The sequence below is a fragment of the Manis javanica genome, chromosome 6 (genome assembly GCF_040802235.1).
Source record: "Manis javanica isolate MJ-LG chromosome 6, MJ_LKY, whole genome shotgun sequence".
Taxonomy (NCBI): domain Eukaryota; kingdom Metazoa; phylum Chordata; class Mammalia; order Pholidota; family Manidae; genus Manis; species Manis javanica.
Window position 1 is genome coordinate 6,264,387 of NC_133161.1, and position 14,628 is coordinate 6,279,014.

The following is a 14,628-nucleotide window of genomic DNA, read 5'->3' on the forward strand; positions in this document are numbered from 1 at the left end:
AGAGAATCCTTTGTGTAGGTGAGAGACAAAGGAGGTGGTGGTGGTTAGAGGGGAGCAGGTGGGAGGAGGGTCATGGCTTCAGAGAACAGTGACAGAGGGAGACAGGTGGCACATAAAAGTAGGGCAAAAAGAGAAAAGGATGGTAAAGGGCAGGTAAAGATGATGGGCCGAGAATAAATGATGTGGGCTGGGCTCCCAGACCCGGGGGTTGGCGAGGACAAAGAGCTGCTGGTGGCCAGGCCTGGGCGATGAGAGGGGCCCTGGGCGTCCGCTGCCTCAGCCCCTCCGGCTCTGGGCGGGAGGCCATGACCAGATCGGTGGACCAGACCTGGGGGAGGAGGCAGGTGGGAGTTCTGAGCAGAAAGCCCAGTCGGAGTGATGGTAGCTCCCCGAAGTGGTGGTGCGGAGGCTGCGATGATTTTGTGACTATAAAGGTTTGAGTGAGAAACCTCTAGGAAGGTTGGGGGTATAGCTCAAGGGCAGAGCATTTGACTGCAGATCAAGAGGTCCCCCGGTTCAAATCCGGGTGCCCCCTGCCAACAGTCTGTTTTGGAGTTGCCGGACCCCATCTTGGCTGAAGAGAAATCTCAGATCGCGTGCCCATCGCAGTACAGCCGCGTGAAGGTGGCTGCGACGAGGACTGACGACATACGCCACTGCCCTTTGTACCTCTGCCCAGAGCGCAGAGAGCAGGATCCCAGATGTCAGGGCCCAAGGCAAACACGAAGGCTCCTCTGCCTGGTGAAATCTGCTGCCCCAGCCGAGGGACTGCAGGTCCTGGGGTCACGGTCAACACCCGCCAGCTAGGTCAGCCTTGCCCCAAGGCCAAGGTCTCCACCAGAGTTCTCCCCAGAAACAGAATGCAAGCTACAGATCTAAATTGACATTTGTTAGTAAACACATAAAATATTTAAAGTAAAAAGGAAGTGGGGTTTGGGTTGTAGGGTGTCTACAGACTTCCAGTTACAAGTCCTGGGGTGCACAGTACAGCCTGGTGACTACAGCCAACAGTAGCAGATTGTATATTTGAAAGTAGCTAAGAGAGTCGATCTCGAAAGTTCTCAGCACAAGTGAAAGATGGTTAACTATGTGTGGTCATCGATGTAAACAAGACTGTGGTGATCATTTCTCAACAAATACAAATATCAAATCATTATGTTGTACACTTTGAACTGATACACTGTCATATGTCAATTATATCCCAATAAAACTGGGAGAAATTTTTAATAAAAATAAAGCAATAAAGTGTCCATTAGTAAATGAATAGATTAAGAGGTGGTACATATACACAATGGAATACTACTCAGCTATAAGAAAGAAACGAATCCTACCATTTGCAACAACATGGATGGAGCTAGAGGGTATTATGCTCAGTGAAATAAGTCAGGCCGAGAAAGACAAGTGCCAAATGATTTCCCTCATTTGTGGAGTGTAACAACAAAGCAAAACTGAAGGAACAAAATAGCAGCAGACTCACAGACTGCAAGAAGGGACTAGCAGTTATCAGGGGCTGAGGAGAGTGGGTGGGGAGGGAGGGAGAAGGGGATTGAGGGGTATCATGATTGGTTGGTGTGTGTGGGGTCACGGGGAAGACAGTGTAGCTTAGAGAAGACAAATAGGGACTCTGTGGCACCTTACTACACTGATGGGCAGTGACTGCAATGGGGTATGGGGGGGGACTCGATAATAAGGGTGAATGTAATAACCACATTGTTTTTCTTGTGAAACCTCCATAAGAGTGTATATCAATGATACCTTCATAAAATTTTTTTAATAAAAATAATAAGAAATCAGTAGAACTAATTAATTTTTTAACCCAATATATTCAAAACATTATCATTTCAACATGTAATCAATATAAAAATGTATAAATGAGATACTTCACGTTTGTGGGGATTCTTCAGCTAAGTCTTTAAAGTCTGGGGTGCAGTTTCCTCTTAAGGCACCTGTCAGTCCCGCCGGCCACCTGTGCATGGTGGGCGCCAGCCCCAGAGCTGGGAAGCTCGCTGGCTTGCCGCACTTTGGCGGGGATGGGTGGCTGTGGGTAGGCTGGTCAGGGTACAGGGAGGTTGCTCTTGCTCCCCAGTGAGGGGTGGAGGGAAAGAGCCGCTGGAGGAGTCAGACGGTCTGGTTCCAGCGCTGCCATCACCCCACCTTCCTCACCAGTATGAGAGGTGTTAGTCGGGAGCAAAGAGGTCTCGCAGGGCAGGACAAGACCCGGGAAGACGGACGGCTCTGGGAAGGTGTAGGAAGCCCACGGATTTCCACCCCGGAGATGGCCAGCTTCAACTGACTTTCCTCTGCAGACCACAGTGTGTTTACTGAAAATACTTGTGATACAGGTGCTGAGGTAACTGGTGAGCTCAAAGCCAAGTATGCTAACTGAAAAGTAGTCCCAGTTCTTTCTTTTCATATTGCAACATGCAAATATTTTAGTCACAAAGTTTTCATGGGTATTGTCTTTTTGCTACCATTCAAAGTACATTTCTTCCACATAATATTTATAAGACAAACATCTCCACAAAAATATTTATAAGACAAAGCCCCTCAAATGAGTATGATTCTTTTGACCATTTCACCTAATTTAGATGCTGCAAAATCAAAAACTTTTAAAATTTCATTCCTTTCAAGTACAGGATGTAAATTTATACAGCTTAAACAAGCTCCAGCCAAAGATCTTTTACAATATTGCAAGTGCGATTTTAGAATTTCAAAATTAAATCTTGTACACCATTTGAACTCTGTTTTATTCAGTTTTTCTCTTTCTTTTGCAAGAATACATATCAGTGTCTTCCTGTTCACAAATTTTTCATTTACTGCAACTCCCTAAGAAGCTTTGTTGAAAATTTTGATTAAATATTTCCAATAGATTTGTGCAAAATGCAACAACAATTTGGTGTCTTTTTTTTACAAAAAAATCTTTAATATCAATACCATTGTAGTACACTTAGGTTAATTTATGAAGATCTTCAAAGGCTCAAACAATTGTAACATCTTTGTGGTATTAGAGAGCAATATGTTTTAAGAAACTGATTATATTGTAGATCTACAAATAGTTCTTTTATTAGCTATTTGTACTTTCTCACACAAACTGCCATAATGAAATCTTTTCTTGTATTAAATCAGCTCTGGCACAAAAGTAGTTTATTTGCATATGTATCACAATGAAAAGCACAAATCCAGTTTCTATATTAATAGGTAGATTCACAGTTTGTTCAGATGCGCTGGTTAGTTGTGTCTGCATCACAACCAGTTCCAAGGACATTTAGCTTTCTTAGAACGTACTGAAGACTTCCTTGCTAAGAACACTGTATCACAATGCCGTGCCTTAAAAATTGCGTTCTTGTATTATTTTACTGCAAAAAAGAAGAGTTCCATCTACAATGTTGAATTCCTAAATGGAATTTATAACAAAATTCACAATGATGTCAGGTGTTTCACATTTGACGAAATGAACTTCCAGAAGGTTCACTGTGATTCCATGAATTGAATGTCCAGACAACAGATGCCAAAGCAGGACTGACCCCAACGGCAGACTTATGTGTCCCTCCTTATAAAGACTTGGTAATGCCTGGACTCGGTTATCACCAACTTACCAACTAATACTCTTCAGGATGGATGCTTTACTCAGAAAGGCTCATCAGCCTGGCTGGTCGGGAGGTTGGACGAGGAGGAGGAGAGCGGGGAGAGGGCGCAGCCCACGGCGAGGCCCGAGGTGTAGGTTCTGGAGAGAAATCAGAACTTATGAGTCCTGGTCCCGACTCTTGTTCGGCAGCGTGGATGTGCACAGGCGGCCCCTGAGGCTCTTTGCAGGTGGGCGGCACAAGAGGCACAGCTAAATGGGAGTTTCTCAGTGGCTCTTCAGTTCACCCAAGAATCTTTAAAGGCTTCTATTTGTATTTCAATCACAATCTTACCCTTTTAGATACAGGCCTACTCTGACTTGTTTGGATGGCCATCTGGAGATCTAGGCACCCAGTCTTGGAGGGCACCTGTGTTTATGACTAATTTGTCACCACAGCGCGCTAGAATACCTATGATGAAAGAAGAACAAGTGGACTTCAGCCTCCAAGAGAGGCGTCCGAGCCGTGACCTGCCATCCTGGGTGTGCTGGGAGAGGCGGTTTCAGGGGAGAGTTGGGGCCAGCTGGTCTTCAGGCACAGACAGCTTCGCCAGCACGTTACAAAGAGCCTGTTTTAGCAAAACAATCTCATCTGACTTGCTCTTACTTTGAATGTTACTGAATTTGTTTGTGTTGATTTCCAAAATTGTTTTGTCTTAATAGTGTATTAAATTGTAATTACAAGGCATTTATATCTAGTTTTGTGTACATATTTGTATACAGTCATGAGCACTCTAATCAATTAAAATTAAATTAACCCTGGGGCTCTAAAGGAAAATTTTCCCTATTGAAAGTGTACACGCAATAAGAAACCAGTGCACAGTTTACGTGGTGGCCGGGTGACAGGGATGGAACAGAGTCTTCATTTTTCTCTGTATGCTATTTCATACTTTTTCAATTCTGTGCCATGTGACAGCATTCCTCGTACAAAAGCTAATTGATTCAGAAATTTAGAAAATCTGAGTTCAAGCACTCTGACTTCCAGAAGCTTCTGTTGGGTCCTCTCAAGGTACTGTGTTAAGTCCCTTCTGCTTCTCTGGGCAACCCCATTATAAAAAGACAGCACAGCAGGCAGGCAGGAGGAGAGGGCCTGCTGGTTGTCACAGTGCAGGGAGGACACTTCGCGGCAGCCAGGCCCTGCAGACCCATCCTCACAGAGCAGCTGAGCCATGACATGGGGCAAGTTGCTTAGTTCCCTGTGTTATTGCCATGCACGATGAGGATGGTGGTGGTGACAGTACTCCCACGATGATTTTTAAAATTATACATAGAAAAAACTCTTCGAATAGTTTAGCACATTATAAATGCTCAATACACACAATTCCCTAATTATCACAGGTGTCGTGGTGTGGTTACCCAACTGAAAAGTCCTATGGAGGGCCCTTTCTTTGTAAGGAAGGGGGTATAGCTCAGGGGTAGAGCATTTGACTGCAGATCAAGAGGTCCCTGGTTCAAATCCGGATGCCCCCTGTAGTTATCCCAATTTTCCCTCTCCTGCTATAGACCAGCCAGGCCCTATGTCCTCTCCTCATAAACAGTGTGGGAGAGAGTTGCCCTTGTCTGTCCCCACGGGTCATAGGCCCTCCTCTCCTTGGTGAGAAACGGCTGTGAGCACATACAGGCTACCTCACCCTCACCTACATTAAACTGGGTGAAGCGAGCCAGTGCAGTACATGCATAGGCTACTATGCTTATAAAAAAGCCCACGCGCACCTGTGCATTAGTTGCTCACATGTACAGACACTGGAAGAACGCCTAGGGCACCGCTAATGAGGGGTTCCTCCAGGGCCTGATCATGGAGGCATGTTAGATGTGTGGAAGGAAGACTTTCACACCATACTTCCGCCCCCCACCCCCGCTCCTCCCCATTTTATCCTTAGAATGTATTTATTACTCACAAGAATTTTTTTTTTTAGTTGTAGGTTCACAGCAAAATTGAGAGGAAGGTGCAGGTTTCCCATATACCCGTTGCCCGCACATGTACACAGCACCCCCTCATCAACATCCCCCACCAGAGTAGCACCTGTGTTACAGACTAGGATCCCCCAATAACATGCCATTATCACCCCAAGTCCATAGTCCACAGGAGCTCTTGGTCTTAGTTCTGCACATTCTGTGGTTTGGACAAATGCACAATGACATGTGCCTGTCATTACAGCGTCATACAGAGTATTGTCACCATCCTAAAATCCTCTGCGCTCACCTGTTCACCACCCCCACCAGCTCCTAACAGCCACTGGTCTCCTTACGTCTCCACAGTGTTGCCTTTTCTAGAATGTCATTTAGTTGCCTTTTCCAGCATGTTATACATTTGTGAGCTTGTCAGATTGGCTTTTCTCACTTAGCAACATGCATTTAGGGTTCCTCCATGTCTTTTCGTGGCTCAATAGCTCATTTCTTTTCAGCCAAATAAGATTCCACTGTCTGGCTGCCCCACAGCCGATTCTTCCTATCACCCACTAAGGGACAGTTGCTCCCAGCTGCACCCTGTTTTGTACCTTTTGAGCACTTATCATTGGAATTCTGGGAGCTCAGCATTTATCTTTTAAAAATACAATTTGAAATTTAAGAATAATGAAATGAGGTCTCACCCACCAAGACTGGTGGGGGTCCCGCATGGGTCCGTTTGGACGCCCTCCCCTGCTCTGCTGCGTTTTGCCAGAACCTCGCCTGTGGGCAGTCTGCGGCAGACGCCACTCCTCCCAGCTCTGCTCAGGCCGTTTCCAGGCAAGCGGCTCCTGTGGGGCCCCAGTCCCAGGGTCCGAGCCCTGGCACTTGTGGTTCTGCAGGAGTCCTCGCCAAGACTCGGTGCTGTGCTGGGAGGCAGCCTCCTCCACAGCCTGGACCTACCCTTCCCGTCCTGGGAGGCTCCAGCCAGCACTGCTCCATCGATGCCCACCTCCCTGCACCCTGCAGAGAGGTGCCAGGCAACCTCTGTGACTGGGTGTGATGCCTACTTGAAAGGCGGCCCACCTAGCCTGGCAAGTTCATTTTCCTTGTGCAAATGCACACATGCCCCCTCCCCCCCATACACACTCATGCCATACGGAAAACAAGGAACCACTCAAACGCTACCAGAGTCATGTTAAGTGGACATAGAAGCCAAACTGAACAGACTCCCACTAGCCAAGTCAGACAATCTGAGAATCAAAAAGAATAATGAGTGCAACTGATGGATACACACAAAACATGCATTTAAAAAATCTATTAATTCATTATGATATATTTTTTAAAGGCCCCCACTGTATTTGGAGGTTGCTACTGCATCACCTCGTCATTCTGAAAGCTCATAAATAAAAGTGAAAAAGTAAGCATTTGTTCCACGCCTCCTCTTTCAACTATAATCCAACAGAACCAAATAACTGATAAAGGCAAGTCTCCATGTAAAAGAATTTGAGCTAATAGAGAATTAGAATAAAACCATGTGAAACACTTAATGAAGTCCTGGGTGTAAGCAAGTGTCACGGATGCCTGCTGAACTGTGAGATGAGTGTCTGGTGGGGGATTGATCGTGAGAGTGACGAAACTCAACACACCAGCTTGTCTTAATGTCACAAAAAGAGAAGCGAGCGGACGGGAGGAGCTCTCCCACCCAGAGGAAGGGCACAGCACTTTCAGCCACATCCTCTCGCCGACAACCTGACCCTGAATCCGGTCAAGCCTCTAGATGTTATAAGCACGGCCACGTCGAAAATTGTTAAAGCTAGATACAATGGTTGATTTTATGTGCCAATCTGCCTGGGTCATAGGGCACACAGACATTTGGTTAAACATTAGTTTTGGGTGTGTTTGTGAGGGAATTTCCAGAAAAGATTAGCGGTTGAATCGGTAATATCTGAGGAACACACAATGCCCCCTCAAGTGTTGATGGGAATCTTCCAGTTCTATGGCCTACACAGGACCACAGGACAGAGGAAGGGAGAGCACACGCCCCTGACTGAGCCGGACACTGGGCTTCTGCCTCCCCCAGAGCTCACACGGGCAGCTCTCGGGTAGTCGGGCCCTCGGGCTCACAGTGGAACCGCACCACCACTTTCCTGGGATGTAGTTTGCAGATGGCAGATCATAGGACATCTCGGCCTCCACAGTCACATGAACTGATTGCTTATAATTTATATATTATAGTATATAATTGGTTATATAACATTTTATATATATAATCAGTTATATAAAATGATCAATATGTGTGTGTGTGTATAGATGTGTTCATTTATTTATATAATTGGTTCTTTTTCTCTGGAGAACCATGACCAATACAATGGATGATGGATACCACTAGTTTTGTGTATTTTGAGATTTCTCCTTAAAAAAGTTAAAAAACGCCTCTCCTATAGATAAATATTTTTAAATACAATAGAAAGAAAATATGTTCATCAATTAAAAAACACTCCAATCATTTTCTGGCTTGCTTTGTATCTTACATTAAGAAACTGAATATTGCCATGTGAGGGCAATCCTTTCTTTCCTAAGTCCTCTTAGCACCATGGAGATGGGCTGACGTTTCCAAAAGGCACTTTGCTGAAAGGCAGAGAGAAACAAAGAAGCACACCCGGAACCCATCACTACGGATTCTGGCTCATCAGCAGCGTCACTAACACCGCAGGGCTGGGAGACACGTGTATGGGCACCTGGGTGAACACGAGCTCTTCTGTCAGGCCAGGGGGGCTCCGGCCTCAGGGATTGGCTTAATGGCTCATCTTGCCCCAAGATTAGGTGCAAGTGCCTACCCTTACCTCCAGCGTTTCCTAGGGCCCTCCCACTTTTATTTATATTTGGGATGATAATACTCCTGAAATCCCATAAAAGTGAAACTAGGATCAGCATGCTTGGGGAGGGGTGGCCATCAGCAGAAGGGGACCAGAAGCGGTGCTCCGAGTGACTTCTTTAGACTGGTACACCAGCAAGCGTGAGCTAGGCCCTGATGAACTGTATCAGAATCTAACAGCCTAAAGCCGTGGGGGACGAGCTGCTATCTCCTGGATATTTTAGAAGGGAAATCAGACAGTAAGGAATTGGCCCATGTTTTACCTAGCACTGCCATGCAGACAGAGAACTGATTTAATCTGTGTATTAGAAAGAATTCTTGCAATGTGGTCACAGGTTTTAGTTCTGGAGTTAGACTGGGTTACTGGATTTCTGTCAGTGTCAGTTTCTTCCTCTGTAAATCGGGGCTAGTAATCACACCTGTCTGAGAGGGCTGATGCGGAGACGAAAGGGGATGATTCCTAGAATGCAGTCGGTGCCGAGGTGGTAAGGCTCCTGGAAGAGCTGTCTTGGAAGCAAGGAGAGTGATGGGGTCGTGGAGGGGAGGTGGGGAGGCCACTTAGGAAGCTGGGGCTTCCTACAGTTCAGGTGAGGCAGGTCCTGATGGAGATGGTACCCAATGTTTCCTGCCCTCTGGCTGCTGTTTGCCCCTTCCCCCATCCAGCCCGGTAGGTCCTGTGCCTTAACCACCACAGGAAAGAGATGACTCCGTAGAATGCAAATGGTCAGTGCTCAGCTTTCGAATTCCAACAGTCTTGGTGTTGGGGGATCCAGGGAGCAGACAGTGGCCCCCGAGCAGCCGACGCCGTCCCAGGGAGGGAGAGCACTTGGGAGCGCGGCCCGGGCGTCCGCGCTGTGCCAGGGAGCCAGGAGAGATGCCGCTGGGACCAGCCTGAGATCGACGGTCCCCGCGCAAACGACGTGGTCAAGGCGACGGGAGGACCGGAGGCTCCCGCGCGCGCAGCGCTGAGGCTGAGAGGCCCCCGGGGCGCGGGTGCAGCCCCGGGACACTGCGGGGCAGCCGGGGTGAAGTCATTAAACTTCTGCCACCCGGCAGGGTGCGGCCGCAAATAGAGACCGAGCTGAGCAGAAACAAACTGTGGACTGGGATGTGCTCGGACTGCAGCGCAGACAGGAGATGGAGGGCACGGCGCGAGGGCTCCGCGGACGCGAGGCAGGACCCGTGGCCCCGCAGGCGTGCGGGGGGTGGGGGGCGCCCGCGGGTCCCCAGTGCGGCGGACGTGAGCCTTCTGGCCTGAGAGGAGGCGCAATGTTTGGAAGTGGAGTGATTCACAGAAACTGTCCGTGGCCCGAGAAAACACCGTCACGCGCAGCGGACTCCACCTGCTCTGCTCGCAGCGCCGCTAAGCAGCCTTCCGAGGCCAAGCGGTTTCCCCGGCCGCCCGGGCCTTCTGGCCTATGAGGCGCCCCTCACTGAGCACTGAGCAGGGAAGTTGAATCTGGGGGCCTCTACAAATTCAGGGGCCTGGTGCTGCCAGGCTGGGAGCCAAGCGCCCCACCTTGCTGACCACCCCGAGGCTGTGCCAGCTCAGAACTTGGGGGCGCCTCTCTGGGGAGGGGCTGGGGAGGACTGTGCCAGGCAGGACCACATGGGAGGGAAGCGAAGGGGGCCGCAGAGGAGTCCGGGGGCTGAGCTGCTACTGAGAATGGCTGCTGTGAGCCACAGGGCTGAGCCATGTCCTTGGAGCCCGAGAGCCCACTTTGGGGATCAGTCCCAGGGAAATCATCTGAGGAGCAGGCAAAGCTGTGTGTTCATGTTCTTTGAAAAGTTATGCTCACAATCTTTTTTTTTTTAACGAAAGGCAGCCTGCCACATAAAGTGCCTCATTTGGACGTGTCTGTAGTCTCAGAAGCTTGGCCAGTCTGTGATCCCCTCCAATGGCCCTTGAGAGCTTGCTTGGAGGTCTCGCCAAGGGTGCAGCTACTCAGACTCCCTGGACCAGAGAACCATCCTCCTCTGTCCGGGAAGGCCAATATCACTTCGGAATTATCCCCATAGCAGAAAATCTTATCCAATAGTTTAGTACAACATAACCAAGAAAGACTCAAAAAGAAAGGCTCAACATTAGGAAATGTACCACTCGAAGGCAGGGGTCTCTGAGTTCCAGAGCAATGAGGCAGAGCGCCCAGTCCCAGCCCTCCAGCTCTGCTGACATCTGCTTTATCCTTGCCGGCTCCTCTTCCCCAAGAGCTGCAGCTTTGAGGTCAAGCCTCTGAGAGCCTCTGATAGTTCCTAGGCCTTGGTCCACCCAGGGAAAGGAAACCGAAACAGAGAGTGGGAGATGGAGAAAAGAAAGAAGAAATAAAGCACCTTAGATATTAAGAGAAAGGGTAGAATTTTTCCTGTACCCAGTAGTTATAATAATAATAGTATATTATTAGGGAGGGGGTATTACAGTAGGGAGGGTGTGAGAAGTGCTCTGGGAGAGGGATGTTTAGGTGGGCATAGGTGCACAGACTGAAGAAGGGGAGCACCTTCTGGCAATGTGGAAGTAGGTGCCCAGGGAAGCAGCTCAGGCTGACAGGGTAAGGGCACGTTTTGGGAAAGCCTGCAGTCATAGAGCACCTTGTAGAAAACAAGTAGAAGCTGGGGGTGTAGCTCAGGGGTAGAGCATTTGACTGCAGATCAAGAGGTCCCTGGTTCAAATCCAGGTGCCCCCTAAAATGCTACCATTTTTACTCCAGTAGAAGCATAGCTCTTCATTATCTGCTAGGCCCAGCTACGTGGCATCACAACTTCCAACGAGAAGTAAAGACGGAAGCATTCCTCTTGTGAGGAATGTATTTCTTATGTGTTTCATTTTTACCTCCTCAGCCATACTTCCTTCCTGGAGGGGTAAGTATGTCTACCGTGTGCCTAATTACCACCCTGATTTTATTTGTTTATACCAAGCTTGCTTCAAAAAAATGGCATCCGAGACACCTTGCAATAAAGGACACAATAAAAGTCCGACCAGTCAAACAAGTATAAAAAGGTAGGGACAGAATTACATGGGGTAGTCAAAATCAGACACAGAAAACAGAATGGTGGTGGCCAGGGCCTGCTGGCAGCGGGAAGGGCGAGTTATTGATTAATGGGGACAGAGCTTCAGTCTGGGAAGACGAAAAAGTTCTGGAGATGATGGTGGTGATGGTTACAGAACCTTATGAGTGCACTTAATAGCACTGAACGGTACACTTAAACATGGTTAAAAGGATACATTTTACACTATGTGTATTTTACCACAATTTTTAAAATGGAAGGAAAAAAAAAGGCAAGGATTGAATATTTAGTAGGAGAGGAGGTAAATAATTATTCCCAAGATCCCAGGTTAGGAGAAGTTATTACTGCTAAATATATAACTTTCCTCTGAGCTTCCTGGTAATCAAACAGAAGTGAAAACTTCCCAATTCATCAACCCAGTAAAACATTTCATTATCTCTGAAAAACAGCGGTTATTCATATGCTAGGTCTTTCTAGAAGGAACACTGGAGAGAGGATGGCTCCTGCCAGGGCAGCCACGTATAGTCACACAGGTGTGTATTATACAACTTGATCAATTTTATTGTATTTTGGAGTTATGCAACCCTAGGCTATCAAGTTATAGTGACCCTAGATATTGGCCATATTTTGTCCCTTTGCAAAAATAAAGTAGAAACCATGCTACATACACATACGTGTGTGTGGAGGGGGCAGAACTCACCAATTAACTATCCAATACACATTCTTCCCTCTTCCTTGATGTAGGGAAAATGGATGTTCCCATGGCCAGGAGCCTCATCTGACCCTGAGATACTTTTCCACTGCACATGTGCAATGCTCCTAGGCACAAGCTTGCACACGTGTTTGCAGTGAGCTACTATTGACTCTATATAAAGAGCTCCTCCCAGTGCTCTGGGGCTATGAGGCGGCAGAGAGGACCAGAGGCTACATGTTGAAATGTCAAGTAATTGGTCCCAGTGAATCAATGTGTCCTGACTCTGGTAAACACAGGAGCGGAAGCCTCACTGATTCACGGCGACCTTGAGTGGTTTTCCCAGGACCCCCACTGTTATAGATGGATACCGGGGATAAGGCTATCAGAGTGAACTTGCCCACAGGCAAGACACTTGGTAATAGAACCCTGATTTTGTATTGAGCAGTTATGTTCCCAGCTAAAAGACTCCCCTCTCTTTGGCTAGGAGAGACAAAAACAGTCATTGGAAAAGACTTTTGGGAAAACTTAAGAGAAGGACAAACATGACACATTCCCTTATTGGCCTTTCCTCCTGCTTACTAGTTGGAGCACAGATGTGATGACTGGAGGGCCAGATGCCAACTTGGACTCTGAGTCAACCTTGAGGATAGGACCCACATTTTAAGGAAGGCTGATCAGAGAGATAAAAGGATACGGGTTCCCTAAAGACACCCTGGGGTGGCCAGGACAGCCCTAGTTTGCTCACCTCCATACACCCTCTATGAGAGGTAGACCTTGAGCTTGTTTATACCTTTGAGGAGGCACAAATCCAGGTGATTCTGAAGGCCCCATCAACGATTTATCCAGTGCCTGTGTCAGTAGGTCTGAGTTAGTCATTAAAAGGAGGGTTTTCTAACACGGCCGTTTCCTTGAGCAGGAAACTCCCCTTGTTACAGTCCAGCAGGTGCTCCCCAGGCCTTCTCAGCTCCCCTATAACAATGTAAAGCTGTGCAGGGAGAGGTCCTTGTTCGTGACTGTGAATTCCCCCAGGAACTTCCTTTCCTTTACTTAGAAATGCAGGAACGCAGTGAATAAGGCTGCAGCCCTCAGCGCAATAGCCACCCTCACGACTTGTCCATTACTACAGCAGCTAAATGCAGCTCTAACTGGTGGAGTATGATTATTCTGCCAGTTCGAAAAGACAGTCTACAGAGGACTCACGTAACTGACCTAACCGAGTGTTAGAGTCACCCCCAGGCTCCAGAGGAATCCCTGGTCACCACGTCCTTCAGCCTGGTGCTACTCACAGCGCCAGCCATCTCTGAGCTGGGGCCATCCATGAGCTCTCTGTCAGTGCTTAGAAGCTCTACAACCATCGGACACCGGCCAGCAATGGTGTCATGGGGAGTCTCAAAATCTGAAAGTCTGATGTCCTAGTATTGAGCCATGACAGAGTTTAAGGCAGTAAAAATAAAGCTGATCCTCTAGCACAGAGAGCTGGGAAACCATGGCTTGGAGACAATTTCCCCAGCGGTCTTCAGTGTGGAGCAGCAGGCGCTTCAGGATTTAGCCTGCTGTGTCCACACGGTCCTTAGGTGCCAGCAACACATCTGGATTAAGCCATAAAAGTTTATTAAAAAAATACCTCTCACTAGGCAGGAGTGGTGGAAAATGAGTCTCCAGGCTCAGCTCCCAGGACAAAGCCCCCAGGCCAAGCTGCAGAACTGCCCTGGCCTGATGAAGGAACGACCGCCACCCGCTCACACCACCCACCCTGGGGGCCAGCGTCTGTTCCCACCAGCAGCCAACATGTGCGCCGCAGCCAGACCACACACACAAGCCCTGACAGCTGGACGATGACGAGCGAAATGGGCTCTCCGTGTACCTTCCTCGTCCCGCTCCCAGCATTACACAGGTGCATCTTATTGAAACCTGGACCTACTCCAGAAACTCAAAGTAGCCTGGAGAACAGTTTTTGAGCTCCTTTTTCAAGGGTGCTGGGCTTGTAAGGAAAGAAATTCCCCCCACACAACAAGGGTGTTCAAAGGGTTCTGCATGGACAGAAAACATGGAAATGTCCTTTGCGATCAAATCAGATTTTTTAATAAATACCAAAAATAAGAATGCAAACTATTTCACAAACTATTTCATTATTAATTTTACATGGTGTCATGACAGTATTTTAGATGTTTTGGATTAAATAAAATATATCATTAAAATTATTTTCAACAATTTCTTTTTCTTTTTTAATGTGGCTACTAGAAACTATAAAATTAATTTGTGGCTTGCATTCTATTTCTATTGGACAGTGTTGCTCAAGGGGAAGCATGACTTAAATGGTGTTACCATATGGAAAGAGTGGACTATACAATGAATGGTTCGGGAAAATTGGCTCCTAACAAAAGAATCAGAGAAGATCACTACCTCAATTTTTTAAAAATTCTAAATGGATCAAAAACCTAAATACAAACTCAAACTTTGAGAAGAATATATAAAAGAATATTGTCTTAGTCCGTGTGGAGTGCTATAACAGAATTCCATAGGCTGGGTGGCTTATAAACAATA

The 14,628-nt window shown here is 47.4% G+C and overlaps 3 non-coding genes and 1 pseudogene across 3 annotated transcripts; all 4 read left to right on the plus strand.

Annotated features, from left to right (window-relative positions):
• The first annotated feature begins 248 nt into the window (after nucleotides 1-248).
• Nucleotides 249-14,628, plus strand: part of LOC108402028 (HAUS augmin-like complex subunit 8) — a 53,310-nt pseudogene continuing 38,930 nt past the window's right edge.
• TRNAC-GCA (transfer RNA cysteine (anticodon GCA)) lies at nucleotides 463-535 on the plus strand. Its single transcript has one exon. It is a non-coding gene; the product is annotated as a tRNA-Cys (tRNA).
• Nucleotides 5,021-5,092, plus strand: TRNAC-GCA (transfer RNA cysteine (anticodon GCA)). The gene has a single exon. It is a non-coding gene; the product is annotated as a tRNA-Cys (tRNA).
• On the plus strand, nucleotides 10,997-11,068 carry TRNAC-GCA (transfer RNA cysteine (anticodon GCA)). Its single transcript has one exon. It is a non-coding gene; the product is annotated as a tRNA-Cys (tRNA).